At 43.7% G+C, this 13,517-nt stretch overlaps 1 protein-coding gene across 7 annotated transcripts in view; it reads left to right on the top strand.

Moving 5' to 3' along the window:
* The first annotated feature begins 82 nt into the window (after positions 1-82).
* LMNTD1 (lamin tail domain containing 1) overlaps positions 83-13,517 on the top strand; it is a 365,312-nt gene continuing 351,877 nt past the window's right edge. For 5 of the 7 annotated variants that reach the window (XR_006889733.1, XM_046669396.1, XM_046669406.1 and 2 more), the window contains exon 1: positions 83-579. The gene's annotated coding sequence lies outside the window, so the exon portion shown is untranslated. The remainder of the gene's footprint in view (positions 580-13,517) is intronic. The other 2 variants (XM_046669426.1, XM_046669444.1) reach the window with 2 other exon arrangements.

The following is a 13,517-nucleotide window of genomic DNA, read 5'->3' on the forward strand; positions in this document are numbered from 1 at the left end:
CCCGGCGGCTCCGCCCCTTCTCCGGGCGGCAGGCTGAGCGCGCGGGCGGAGCGGCGCGGGGGCGCCCCCCTCGGCCGGGCGCTCGGGTTACAGCCGCCGCCGCCGCCGCCGGCCCCCAGCCCGCCCGCTCCCCGCCGCTTCGCCGGCGCCCGCAGAGACGGGGTAACGGAACTGGGACGCCAGCGCTGCATTGTGGGAGCTTTTAAAGCGGCGGGGAGCGCGGCGCGACCGCTGGGGCCCACCGGGCCGAGCTCGGCCCGCCACCCCCGCCCCGGCCACCCGGGCCTGCCGACCGGAAAGCCAGAACTGGTGAGCCGACTGCGGCCTCGCTGACTCTCCCGGGAGCCAAATCTTCCACAGCCCGGGGCTGAAACTTGTAAAACTGCCCTCTCCGGTCACCCCGGAAAGTAGGAGGCTTTTTTCGCAGACGCGTTAAAAAAAAAAAAAAAAAAGCCTTTCCGTCCCCTCAGGACTGGGTCTGAACTGCTTTGCAGCTGGAGTGGCAGTGATTCAGCGACCCCCTTCTCAGCAGCAGGCAATGACAGAGGCAGGAGACGAAAAACAGCGAATGAATCAGCCGTGAGTAACCAAGTTTAGAAAGAGCTGGGCTCAGATTCAGAAAACCGCTCCTCCCCCCTATCCCCCCCTTGAAATAGAGCAAATAGTCAGGGAAGGAAACCAGTGTTTTCATCTGGAAATGCAGATGTGGAGGTTTTCACCATCCCACCTTTTTTTGTGTGGCATGCGATTACTCTAGCCACTGGACAAAATTCCATCTTTGGTCCGTGCTTGGGTTCACACCTGCCCACAACTCGGCAAAAGCTATTAATTTGGAGGGAGATGGGGTGAAGATAATGGATGAGATGCAAGACAGCATTCCAGTTATAAAATGCCCCCTCTGCTTCTCCAGACACTCGTTTTTTAATCATCAAAACAAGGAGGTTAAATTGGAAGCCCTTTTCATGGCTCCTCTTGCTCAGGGCTTCGTTTGTTCGTTTTGAGTCCGGGTGCGTGGACCTTTTGCTTCTTGTTTTTTGACCTTTAGTTTTTGCACAGCTCATTAGTTCCTCTACCTCAGGTGAACTGAGGAGAGAGCCTGGTAAGACTCAGCACGGGCTAATCAACTTTGGCAGATTTGGGGACCAGAAGAGTTCTCTCTGATTCAAATGCAAATCCTGAGGGAATTTTATTTAGAGCTGACGCTGTAGGGCAGGGATCCTCTTCTCGGAGGAGTTTCCCAGCCTTAAGGTCAGCATTTCCTAAACTCTCATTCCCTTGTCAGGCTTTCACTCCACTGAGCAACATCAGTCACCGCCTAATTGCCAAATCTAATGGAAAAATTTAATCCCCACCTGGTCGTGCCCTTTGTGGCATTTGCCAATGCTGCTGTCTCCTTCCTTCTTAGAACTTTCCTCCCTTTTATTTGCTGTGATAGTCATCTCTCTTTTGTGGAGGTTTTGAAACAGGGGTGAGTAAGTGTGGCTACTGTTAAACCAGGATTCAGCATCTTACAGAGTAGAAGAATCTTATATGTAGTTTCTGTTGGTCACCGGTAGGGTCCTGAGCTCGATTTTATGGGGCATCCAGAGGTGAATGAGTTGACAACCAACTTTCATGTGACCAGCATTTAAATCAGGATGAGATTTACTATGACTGAATAACCATGTCCACTATTTAGGAGAAGCGCTCGCTGGGATCCAGGTACCGGTGAGGTATCCCCGCCTCCAGACTAGAGTGTGCCGTACTGATGGCTGCCAAAGTCAGTGAATTTACCTCCATTTGGTCCTGGATAAACCCAGAAAAATCTCTTCCCTCCCTCAGCTCCATGTGGTTAATGCATTCTTTCTTCAGCATATAGTGCAATTTGCTTTAAGCTTTCTCAGCTATAATCACATCCCTGTTAAGCCTTCCTGAGATCACACCAAATGCCCTTGACAGGATTTGTAAACAACCCTTATTTCTGGTTTCTAATTATATTCCCAGAAATAACCTAACCAGAATCAGTGAGTATTCATGCCCTTCAAACCCTGTGACATAATCAGATTTGATTTTTAAGAGAACGGTCAGAGGATGGATTCAGAAAAGAGGAGAATCCCAAGGGAGAGAGTTATGTGGAGAACAGAGGGAATGATCCAGGGTATATATGCGGGAACAGCACCTAGAGATATGTTATATGTTTTTAGTTTCCCATGGCTAACTGTAAACAAGTTGCCACAAACTTAGTGGCCAAAAACAACAATGTGTTATCTTACAGTTCTAGAGGTCAGAAATCCTAAAATCAAGGTGTGAGCTGTGTTCTATCTGGAGACTCTTAGGGGAGAATCCATTTCCTTTCCTTTTTTCAGTTTCTAGATGCCACCTGCATTCCTTGGCTTGTGGCCTCTTCCTCTGTCTTCAAGGCCAACTGCATAACGTCTTCATCGCGCTCTCTCTCTCTCTCTCTCATCACCTCTGCTTCATGGTTAGGTGGACCGCTCTTTCTCTAAGATAAGCAAAGAAAATAGAAATTGATGTAGATCTACTTATAGCCATATATGTTATGAACTGAATTGAATTATTTGCAGGAAGAGGTGGCTGTCTTCATCACTAGTCAAATAGTCATTGGGGTAATCTGTTTGACTATAAGATTGCTGAAGTGGTGACTCGTTAGTTCAACTAAGCCTGTATCCCTCCAGTGACCTGTGTGACTGAGACCCAGAGTGTTAGCACACTAAGAAAATCAGGTTCACATCTGCAGTTCTTGGAGATAAACCCCTTTCTCTGGAAATCCCCGACAACTGTTTTTTATGGTGTCCAGGGGAGTCGTATTGCCAAGTTTGAGAAGTATGTCTCTAGACCAGCATTTCCCAAACTGGTCCACCAGGGAACACCACCCTGGAAGAAGGGACGCTGGGAAGACTGTCACTCCATGCTCAGATAAAGTCCATGGAACACAGCTCGCACCCAGAAAGGGATTGTCTGTGGGTCTCATCCATCAAGGGCAAAGTGTTGGGAAATCCGGTCATGAGGAAGGCCAAGGGGGCCATAGGAACAAACATATTATCACAACAAATAGGTTTGTGTGCTGGCAGGAATAAATTCTGCACTTCTGCATATAACTCAGGTTCTTTATTATCTGGCTCTGCCGGTCTTTCCTCCTCTTACCCTCCTTCTCTTCCCACTCCATGTTTCACCCAGCCTGCTTACAGCTTCCTAACCTCTCAAACAGCGGGTCAGGACCACGTCTCAGTTCCCTCGCCACGTTACCCTGCAGTTGCTTGTTTGCTTGTGGAACCCCCACTCTTCTCCCCCAGTCTCACCCCTACCCCTTCTCAAAGCCGGAACACTGTTTATCCCTGTATCCCCTATGCCCGACACAGGGCCTGGCTCAGACTGGGAGCTCAGTTAATACTAGTTGAAATAACAATATGGCAATATAAGTGGGATAAATTAATACTGTCTATTCACCTGTTATACTTGTCTTCGATCTGCCTCCTTCTAATCTATAATTAGCTAAGATTTCCATTTTCTCCTTTAATTAATAAACATAGTAAACATAACAAGCTATGATATTGTGCTGTGTTCTGGGATTACTAAAATGAGTATGATATAATCTCAACCTTCTATGAGTTCACAGTCCGCATAAGGAAACATGCTAAAAAAGAAAATACGGCAGATAAAGCTGGTTGCCTATTCCATTCCCTTTCTCTCCTTCTTTCTTAGTAACAGAAAATTGATTTTGTGCCCAGTGACAAATTTCGTTTCACAACCTTCCTTGCAGATAGGGATCACTGAGTATAGGTCAATGGTATGTGGATGGAAGGTGTTGTATGGAACTTCCAGGAAAATTCGTTATTTGTGTGCCTGGTGTAGGGTACTGACAGGGCTGACTTTAGCCCTATTCTTGTCTGGAACATGGATGTGATAGCTGGAGCTACAGCAACAATCTTGTGACATCAAGACTACCTTCAGGAGCCAGCCCCGTGGCCAAGTGGTTAACTTCGCGCACTCCACTTTGGTGGCCTAGGGTTTCACTGGTTCAGATCCTGGGTGCGGACCTAGCACTGCTCATCAAGCCATGCTGAGGTGGTGTCCCACACAGCAGAATTAGAAGGACCTACAACTAGAATATACAACTATGTACTGGGGGGCTTTGGGGAGAAGAAGAAGAAAAAATATTGGCAACAAATGTTAGCTCAGGGCCAATCTTAAAAAAGAAAGATTACCTTGAAGCCCAAAGTCGTATACTAAAATATGTGTAAATAGGGTCATTTAGAGTTTTTCGACCTATCTTTCAAGCCTTCATTTAGTCACTGGTAAGTGTGGAAGGAAAAGAAAAAAAAAGTCACATCTCCTCTTATCTTCACTATATTTGTGGCAAGCAAGTAAATACGGTATTCTTTCCCATTCCTAATGAAAATCTTGTACACGTACTGAAATACTGCAAAGATCTGTAGATATTGTGACTGCTTTGACCACTGTAAAGGAACTTTTTAGAAACAACCAAGATCTGTAGAAATTTTTAATTTAATGATAGTCTCCTCTTTAAAAATAACAATATTTAGTGGCCAACCCAGTGGTGTAGCAGTTAAGTTCATGTACTCCACTTTGGTGGTGTGGGGTTCACCAGTTCAGATCCCGGGCATGGACCTACATACTGCTTATCAAGCCATGCTGTGACAGCATCCCACATATAAAGTAGAGGAAGATGGGCACAAATGTTAGCTCAGGGCCAGTCTTCCTCGGCAGAAAGAGGAGGATTGGTAGTGGGTGTTAGGTCCAGGGCGAATCATCCTCCAAAAGAATTAAATAAATAAATTAAATAATTAGTTACCAATATACAAACAACCCCTTAAAAGACCCTCCAATAATTTGATGGAACAAGGAGGGATGATCAGTGTATTTGGTTAGACAATGAAGTACAGTATGAAAAGAAAATGAAGCGTAAACTATAAATGGAAGCTATAACAGGTTACACCAAAAGGAATAGTACATCCAAATATATTCAGAAATAGAATTTAAAATATGATTGGGTCCCTATTTAGGTGGAAGCTTTTTGAGAGGATAATCCTATGAAAATTAAAAAGTCTTGATTATTTGTTGTAGGCTAGAAGAACAGGTTTCATCAGCTGAAACTAAGTAAAGGAGACTCCCCAAGAGCTTGTACAAGGATCTGTGTATTGGGGGAGAACAGCGAATGTGGTACCTGATGTTATGAAGTTGCATCTTCGTAAATACATGCAGTAAGATCTGCTCTGTCTGGCACTCTTTGAACCCGAGTGCCACTCACCAATCTCTCTGCACTTCTGCAATACTGTAATTGAGGTTTATAATGATGACCCTGATATGACTTCTGAATCATAGCAGAAAGATTAAATTATCTTCTGTTTTGCCTTCATATATTTAATTATATTTTTATTAATTTCAGGCTGCAAATCTGATCTGTTTTATAGCACTGCTAGATTAACCAGAGCCTTGTTATCAGGGACCCACCTATCCACAATAGGAGAGTTTACAGTTCATGGGGGAAAAAAACAACCAACAACTGATTAAAAATGTGAGATTCATACCATCATAGCAAGAATAATTATGACAAAATAATTTAGAATCATTCAGCCACATTTTTAAGAATTGTGACAAATGTATCGGTTAATAATAAATTCTACATAGCTAATTATTTTCATAAGTATAATCATTTATATTCTGTAGTAAGAGAAAAATTACCTTAGAGTATGATTAAATAAATCTTCATTTTGGATTTGATAGAATGTGGTCTCTTAGCGTCAGCTAGAGAGCAGATATTAGGTGTAGGCCCAGGCATGTTATAAATTGAGTTGGGTGTATAACCAAATTTGGTTTGTGGGTCCTGTCAAGCTGCTCCTCATCTCAACCTTGATTCCTTCAGAGATGTATTGCTCTGGTGACAATACAGGACCTCTAATAAACATATGGAATAAACATGTGTCTTAAGTCAGGTTCCCTGGAAGTGGGGCCTGAGAGGGATTCTTGTGCAAGTGACGTATTGAGGGCGTGCCTCAGGAGAAGGGAGAGAGGAGGTTGCACAGAGCAGGGAGGATAAAGCTAAGTAAGGAAATGGTCTCAGCCAGAGGCCAGCTTCATCCTGATCCTGTGGACAACTGTAGAGCAAGAATTGCACCACACTGTTGGCCGCTTGGGGCAAGGAGGCTGGGCTTCTGTACGCCCATTATCAGATACTCACCAGCTATGGGTTGGTGGTAACCCCCCAGGCCAGGCAGCCTCTGTTCCCCCAAGGGCAAGGGTAATTCTCTGAGAGGGAGGCAGCTACAGTTAGCAACCAACACTCAACAGCAGCTGGGGCTGCGTGCGCCAGCTCAAGAAGGGGATCTGGGCAGAGCGCAAACAGTATCTACTACACGTGGCAACACTGCCATATCCAGGTTAGAGCCCCAGACCAACCCTCAGTGTGATCCCGTAGCAACTGAAGCATCCTACTAAAAGGAAGGCAGAAGCCACACAACATGTATGACCTTGTTTCTAAAGGAGAATATGTTCAGAGTACAACTAGGAACACATCTCTTCTAGCATGAGCTTGGGAACCCCCTCTCCCCTCACCTACCCTTTTGCCAAGAAGTGGTGATGCCTTCAGGGAGTGAGGCAAGGTGCCCTGCAGGGAGAGCTCTAAGGATCTTAGGAAACTCTAGGATAGATCCAGAGAGGCTGGGATGGGACGGAGGTTTGTAACCCAAGGCTGATGTCTGAGGCCACTTGCCAATCTGCCTCTTTCTTTTCTTCCACTGGACCTAGAAATTTACTTGCCTGCTTATCTTTCCTCTGCCGATACCCTTTGCTGCCCACCGGGATGTCTGTCTCCCCTGACCTCCTCTGGAGCTGCCCTTGTCTGTCTTCAGCAGCTTTTCTGCCACTCTTCATATAACAAACATTCAACTTCAGCTTCTCTGACATTTCCTAATACTGTAGTGTGACAGCTAAATGTGATGGCAGGTGTGGGGAGAAGGAATAGAGTAAAAATGCTCCCCATGCTATTCTGCTTCCTAAGTTTAGCCCAGCATGAGTGCTACTGGTGGGTCTTGGGGAAAAACAGGGGCCATGTAGTTGATTCACCTGCATTTCAGGGGAGCACCCAGAGGCTGTCCTGGGAGGTGCTGGGTGAAGGCTCTGGGATGCAATATGGGCGTAAAGGAGGCAGAAGCTCCAGAAGAGCTGCAGGAGTGGGCAGGTGGTACAGGAGCAGGGACAAGGCAGTGCCTGGTGTTCCTCTAGCAAACTCAGGGACTCTTCCCTCCCCTGGCCCTTCAGCCTCAGATCTTCCACTGAAGACACCATATTAGACTAAAGGAAGATATGTTGACAACCGAGAATGGATGGGTATGGGGCAAGTAGTGGCAAGATACTGGCTACTATAGACTCGGAAGGAAAATCATAATTTTTTTTTTTCCTAATCTGGGAAAATCAAAGTTCCCTTTACTCTAAGTCTGGGGTAAAAATAAATGACTTCAAGAACTACTGATATTGAAATGATGTGTAATACCACTTTGGCTGTTCAGCACAGCATTTCCTGAAACTGTACTCAAATAAGCAAGGGGCCAGGTGGCCTCCAGCAGTACAGCCCACATGGGTGCTGTGTGGTCCAGGCAAGGCAGGAGGTGGGCTGGTTAAGACATTGATGGAGTCATCACCCTCCAGAAGAGACCCTCCCCTTGCTGCTGCTGCCTTCAGCCTTTGGAGAGAACCCAGTCTTCCTGACCTGTACGGGAGGTAAGGCAACTCATTGAAACAAAAGCCTTTTAAAAGATCTCTCAGACCCTTTTCTCAGAGAAATTGGAAGGTTTCCAAGACAGATCTCAGTTTAAGGCCTGACTCTGGTTCTTACTACGTGGGTGACCATGAGCATGTTGTTTAAGTTCTCTGACCTTAGTTTTCTATTTTCTGCAAAAAAATAAGGGACAAGAGAAGAGAGGATGATACAGTAGCACATAAAGACTTATTGTGATTAACTGTTTCTAAAGCATTCAGTACAGTGCCTGATACAGAAGTGGTGTTGGTGTTTTTCTTATTGTCATTATTAAGCTGTAGGCTCATAGGTGAGAAGATACTTTCAGCAAAGCCAGTAATGATAATTTTCTGTTTCAATATATTCTTTGCCAGTCACTGTTCTAAATGGTTCTCATAGATCAACTTTTTAAATACTTACAACAACCCTCTCAGGTTGGGACTGTTCCCATTTTATAGATTAGGGAGCCAGAGCATAGAGAGATTCCAAGGTTGCATCGTTAGGTAGTGGCAGAAGTGGAACTCAAACCCAGGAAGTCTGGCTTCAAAATCTGCACTCTTTACCACTGCAATATGTAGTTAAAGAGTGAGGTGAGAATCAAAAATAGCTGAAGCGTCCATAGAATTGGGACAGGTTGAGGGTGAAAAGATCAGAATGGAATCGCATGTTGGGGTCTGCATTGGGCAGGTTCCTTTCACCTGGTGCTCAGAGTGTGCTAAGGGGGAGGGGAGGGGAGTGAAGATGGGGCAGGCCCAGCAGCATCACAGCCTCTTCGTCATGCATGTCCACCTAGAAAAATAAGTTAACCTCTGTTTTAGGATGATTGGTAAGTTTCCAAGTCAATTTACAAGCAAATTGGGAAAATAACTCACTATGACTAACATAACTATATGCATTTTAAAGGACATTCTAGGTCTGATCTGTCTTTTACTGGGTGAGGGACCATTCTAGGATATGACCCAGTAAGTGGTAGTTCTTTTGCTGATATTAGCTTTGTGACCCTGGGCAAGTCCCTTTGCCATCCTGGATCTCTCTCAGATGGAACCGTGATCTGCCAGTAGTGTTTCCCCTTCGAACCCTAGCATTGATTGGCAGATCTGGCTGCCTAATGGGAGTCCCTTTTCCTCTTCTACTGTTCCCTGTGTATCCCCCACAAGACTGTGTGTTATTCCAAGAAGGCCGCATGTCCATATGTGGCTGCGTTGTTTTTATAGCAAGGGCTTACAGAATTACCTCAAATGTCACATCTAGCTCTAACATTCTGAATATATGAATCATAAATTAAAATAATTGGTGCCATCCGAAGAAAGAGACATGGCAGAAGAGGCTTGCTCCAGCTTCTAATAAGGACCCAAAGAGCAGTTCAAAATCCAACTAAAAAATCCAGAAAAAAATTTAGATAAGGCTTTAAGATAAATTTGCACCAGAAACATAATATTCAGTGGATGTAATTATATTATGTATTTTTTACTTTATTCTGTGACTTCACTCTTGCATTCAATTTATATATCAATTTCTGAGCATTGGTTTCCAAAAAAGTCATTATCCAGTGTGCTTTATGAGCCACTAGAGCTTTATAATAAATAAATGAACAAAGAGTGGATACCCTAAGAAGAAATAGCCTCATGTTACTTGCTGCCCTCAAAACAGGGAAGTCCCTGTACTAATAGGGGTCATGACAGCGTGTCAAACTGAAGGAAAAAACTGCACAGTACTCCAGTGATTCTAGACAGGAGTAGATAGTCAATTCAGCCCTGGCTAGTTTCAGAGAGTAAATCAAGAAAAGGAAATCTTTTTTTTCCCCTCAGGGCAGAGATGTCTTTATTTTTGTGTTTTAATTTTAGCACCTGATATTCCCTAGGGAAGTGTTGATTGAAGCAAAAACATTATGTATTAGAATCCAAGGATCAGAAATTAATCAAAGATGGAGTAGCATGTCAGTCTCCCGTCTCTTGTAAGGAAAGAGCAGTCATGCTTGTACTGTGGGGCCCTTGTAGGTAAGGGATCTAGTCCTGTCAGGTCACTTTACGGAGGAGCAAATAAAGGGATAAAAAGGAGTTATTAGGAAAAAAATTAAGTTAAAAAAAAGTGAAACGAGCAAGACAACATGAAATATGGGAGCTAAAATTCCAGAACTTGGCAATCAACGCCCAAGCCTGGGTGCCATGCAGATAAAGGAAGCCAAAGGAGAGAGGATGGCAGTGTCAGTCCAGCTTTCAAGGCAGGTAATTTTAATTACTGTCGTTCCAGTAGGCTAGAGTTGGAAAAGGGAAGAAGTGGTGATTTGGAAGAGGAACTACTTCTCATACAACAAATATTTTACTATGAGACCTCAAGAATATACTTAGGATATATTTTAAAGATAGTGCAGAATTCACATGAATGATTAAAATTTAAATTTCTAAAGTTGAGAGAAAATAGACCGAAGATGATCCCCTAATTTCTTAATGTGAGTAGAAAGTAATACAGACAGAAGAGAAGATGCATTGGGAGGTCACATGGGTTTAGGAGAGGTTTGAAAGGCTTCTTCGAGTACTGGATTATAATCCTCCTAGGACATGAACAATATCTTGGAGTTCGTTTCTCTTCTTTCAAACCCACTCCCGTAGTCAGTTCAATGGTTACTATGCATGTAAGAGGTGCTTGCGTGAGTCTTTTTGTTAAATAAATGAAAAGCAAATTAATGCACTTTTCAGAGCTCTCTTCAGAGACCTGAGCCTGAGCGAGGACAATTATCAAAAGGATAGAATATTTGAGAATGAAGCGTATTGAAGTCTTCTAAGGCCGTTTGAAGTTTCTAACCCTTCTTCATCCTCCTGGCTATCCTAACCCCACCCTCGAAGGCAAGAGAACAGAGCACTACAGATGGCTCCAGGCAAGCCGTGAAGTGTGAGGATTAGCATCTAGAGTGGAGATGGTCCTGCTGATTTTGGGCGATTTATTTAATCCGTTTGGGCCTCACTTTCTGCCTGTGTAAAAAGGGATGAGGATAATGTGTATTTACCAAATAGAGTGGTTGAAAGATTAACTTGTGTCTGACCTGGAGCAGGCCCCAATTCAAGTTAGCTATTATCCTTAATCTTTCTACTGAAACCAGAAGTTTCAGGTTCGAGGCCTGATCTCTTAGTGAGAGGCTTTCCCTTATATGGTGTCTTATGGTGGGACAAGGAGGAGGTGTGAGACCAGAAACCCAGCCTCTGGGGGGTGAGGGTGGGACGGGGGATGGACCAACTCTATGTTCTGGTGATGATTCAGAAATGAGTACCAGTACCAGCGGTGGCTTTTGGCTCTAAGCAGTAAAATATTAGACAGAAAAGTTTCTTCATGTACTTGTTTGTTTTTGTTTTTGGTCCATTCTGCTGATAAACATCCTCACTCAGAGGTTATTACTGCAAATGAAAATACTGGTAAACTAGACCTCTGATTTTTTTTTTTTTTAAATCAGTGTTTTATTTTAAATCTGAGCCCAGACTTGGCATTATTGTTCTGAATGAGAGTCTGTATGGCAGGACAGGAGCTGAGCAGGAGAGTGACATCTGAAGGGTCTCAGTGTTGACGATGAATGCCTGTTTGTCACCTTCTAAAGTTGGCTTAGGGTAGTCAGGTCATGGGGGGGAACCTTCTTAAGAGTATCATGGCAGGTTTCCAAAAACTCTTTAGAGCTGGGCACAGAATTTCACCGGCCTCAGTCCACCCAAGCGGCCTCTAACAGAAGGAACCACAGCAGCTGTGAGAGATCCATTCAGGGTGATATTACATAGGCTTGCAGTGTGCTCCATCTTCGAGTAATCCAAGATTACCAGTAAAGTCCCCTGTCACGGCACAAGTGAAGCTGAAAAAATGTGAATTACAGCCTGTCGAGCTGCAGGGGGTCTTAGAGTTCATCTCATCTAGTCCCTTCAATTTCCAGTTGAGGAATCAAATCCAGAGATCTAATGACCTGCTCAAGATAATACAGCTAATTAGGCACAGAGTTAAGACCCAAGACAGAACACAAACAGACACTTGTATTTATTAAACTTCACACCATTTCCATCCCTTGTCTCATTGACCTTATCTCTTTGCAAAATAGTTAACTCTGCAATAAACTGGAATAAGAGAAATTTGTGAGAGAAACTGTGCCAACATGTTTGGGGTTGTATTGATATTCTCTGAAACCACAAAAAGCATTTGATTAATAGTCTGCAGCCAATTTGAGAATTTATGTTTCTTTTCAGAAGATGCCTTCATTTTCAGGAGTTAAATCTTTGTTTTGTGTTCAGGCTTTAGTGACTGGACTCTCGATACCCATGGGGATGGTTCATTGTTGCCAGTGCCACCGTTACACCAAGTACTGCTTCAGAAGCAATTCGAGGCAATTTTAGAGGAGCCCAATGTTGTGTCTCTCTGATTATAGTACGTGCAGTTGTCAAGTGAGAGAAGCCAGTGTCCCTTGGTGAATTCTGCCATCACTGGGCTGTGAGCAGTCAGTCAGGCTCACGAAGAACAGCCGTCCACTGTATTTAAGACACAGGACTTACTCCCAGATCAAGCTGTTCGAAATTGCCTTTTTCTCAAGATGAAGCATCTTCAGAAGTCATGTTGTAAGCAGTAGGGGAACTATTAAGTTGTACTGAAATAGAACAGCTAGAAAGAGGAAAACAGAAGTGTACTTGAAAGATGCAAAGAGGCTTATCCCGGGTATATTCATAGGGGCCCTGTTCAGATGTATCTTTTTATTTCCGCTAGACTAGTTTCAAAATCTCTGCCATGGAGATTCTTCTAATTTGCATTTTGATATGTTCTCCTTTTCTTAATGTTAAACCATGAGCTTCCCTTGCATGAATTAAAGAAAAACGACACAGAGGTCAGTCACTCCCCGAATTCCTCTCAGCTCGTGAACATTCTTTCTCTACACCTGGTCACTTGCACTCTGCCTTTCTTGATCTGAGACCCTCATTGCAGGCAGTAGTCAAATTCCTGGAGGTCGGACTAGGGAAAACTCAATCCCAGATTGTTCTCTTCCTTCCCCCTAAGAGATCGTGCATATTCCCGTCTTGGTTCCTCTCCCCCACCCTCAGCTTTGCCTTTCCCTCTGCTTATCTTGTTCTTACATATTCTTGTAGCTGGAGAGCCATGAGCACGTGACACTTTTCCTCCCTTCTGTTCTGCCTCCCAACTCTTTCCTGGTTACTTTGTAGAACCCTCTCTTCCTATACCTCTGCTTATTTTCTTCCTCCCATTTTGTTCCAAAAATCTACCTGTAATTCGTGGCTGATAAGCATGTGCATTTTGCTTGTGATAAACCTTAAAGGAGGAAAAAGCAAAGTCCACACATTGTGGTGTGTGTTCAAGCTAAAGAACCACTGCCAGAATACTTTGGAAGATTCATTTTGACATTTCATTGAAGTATTCATTTCCCACTCCCCACCATATCCTTCTCTAATGAAACTTAGTTTCCTTATTGAAAATATTTTTACAAATTATTTCTGGCTAACAGTTTTCTTCCATTTTGAGTGCTAAAGTACAATATTGTCTTCCACTACTTTTCATTGCAGACGCACCGCAGGAGGTAAAGGGGCCCTTTTGAAATAATTTTGGAACCTGGCCATTTTCAGAACATTGTTTTTGTGAGAAAATGAATTCCCAGCTTTTAGAACATGATTTGTTTTAATTTGGGTATTTCCTGTGTGTGTTTGGTAACAAAAATCTTTTTGATGTGGTGACATAAAATCAAAAAGACCTTCCTTGGTTTTTACCTTGTTGAATATTTTCATAACAGAAA

Source organism: Equus quagga, chromosome 1, assembly GCF_021613505.1.
Source record: "Equus quagga isolate Etosha38 chromosome 1, UCLA_HA_Equagga_1.0, whole genome shotgun sequence".
NCBI lineage: Eukaryota > Metazoa > Chordata > Mammalia > Perissodactyla > Equidae > Equus > Equus quagga.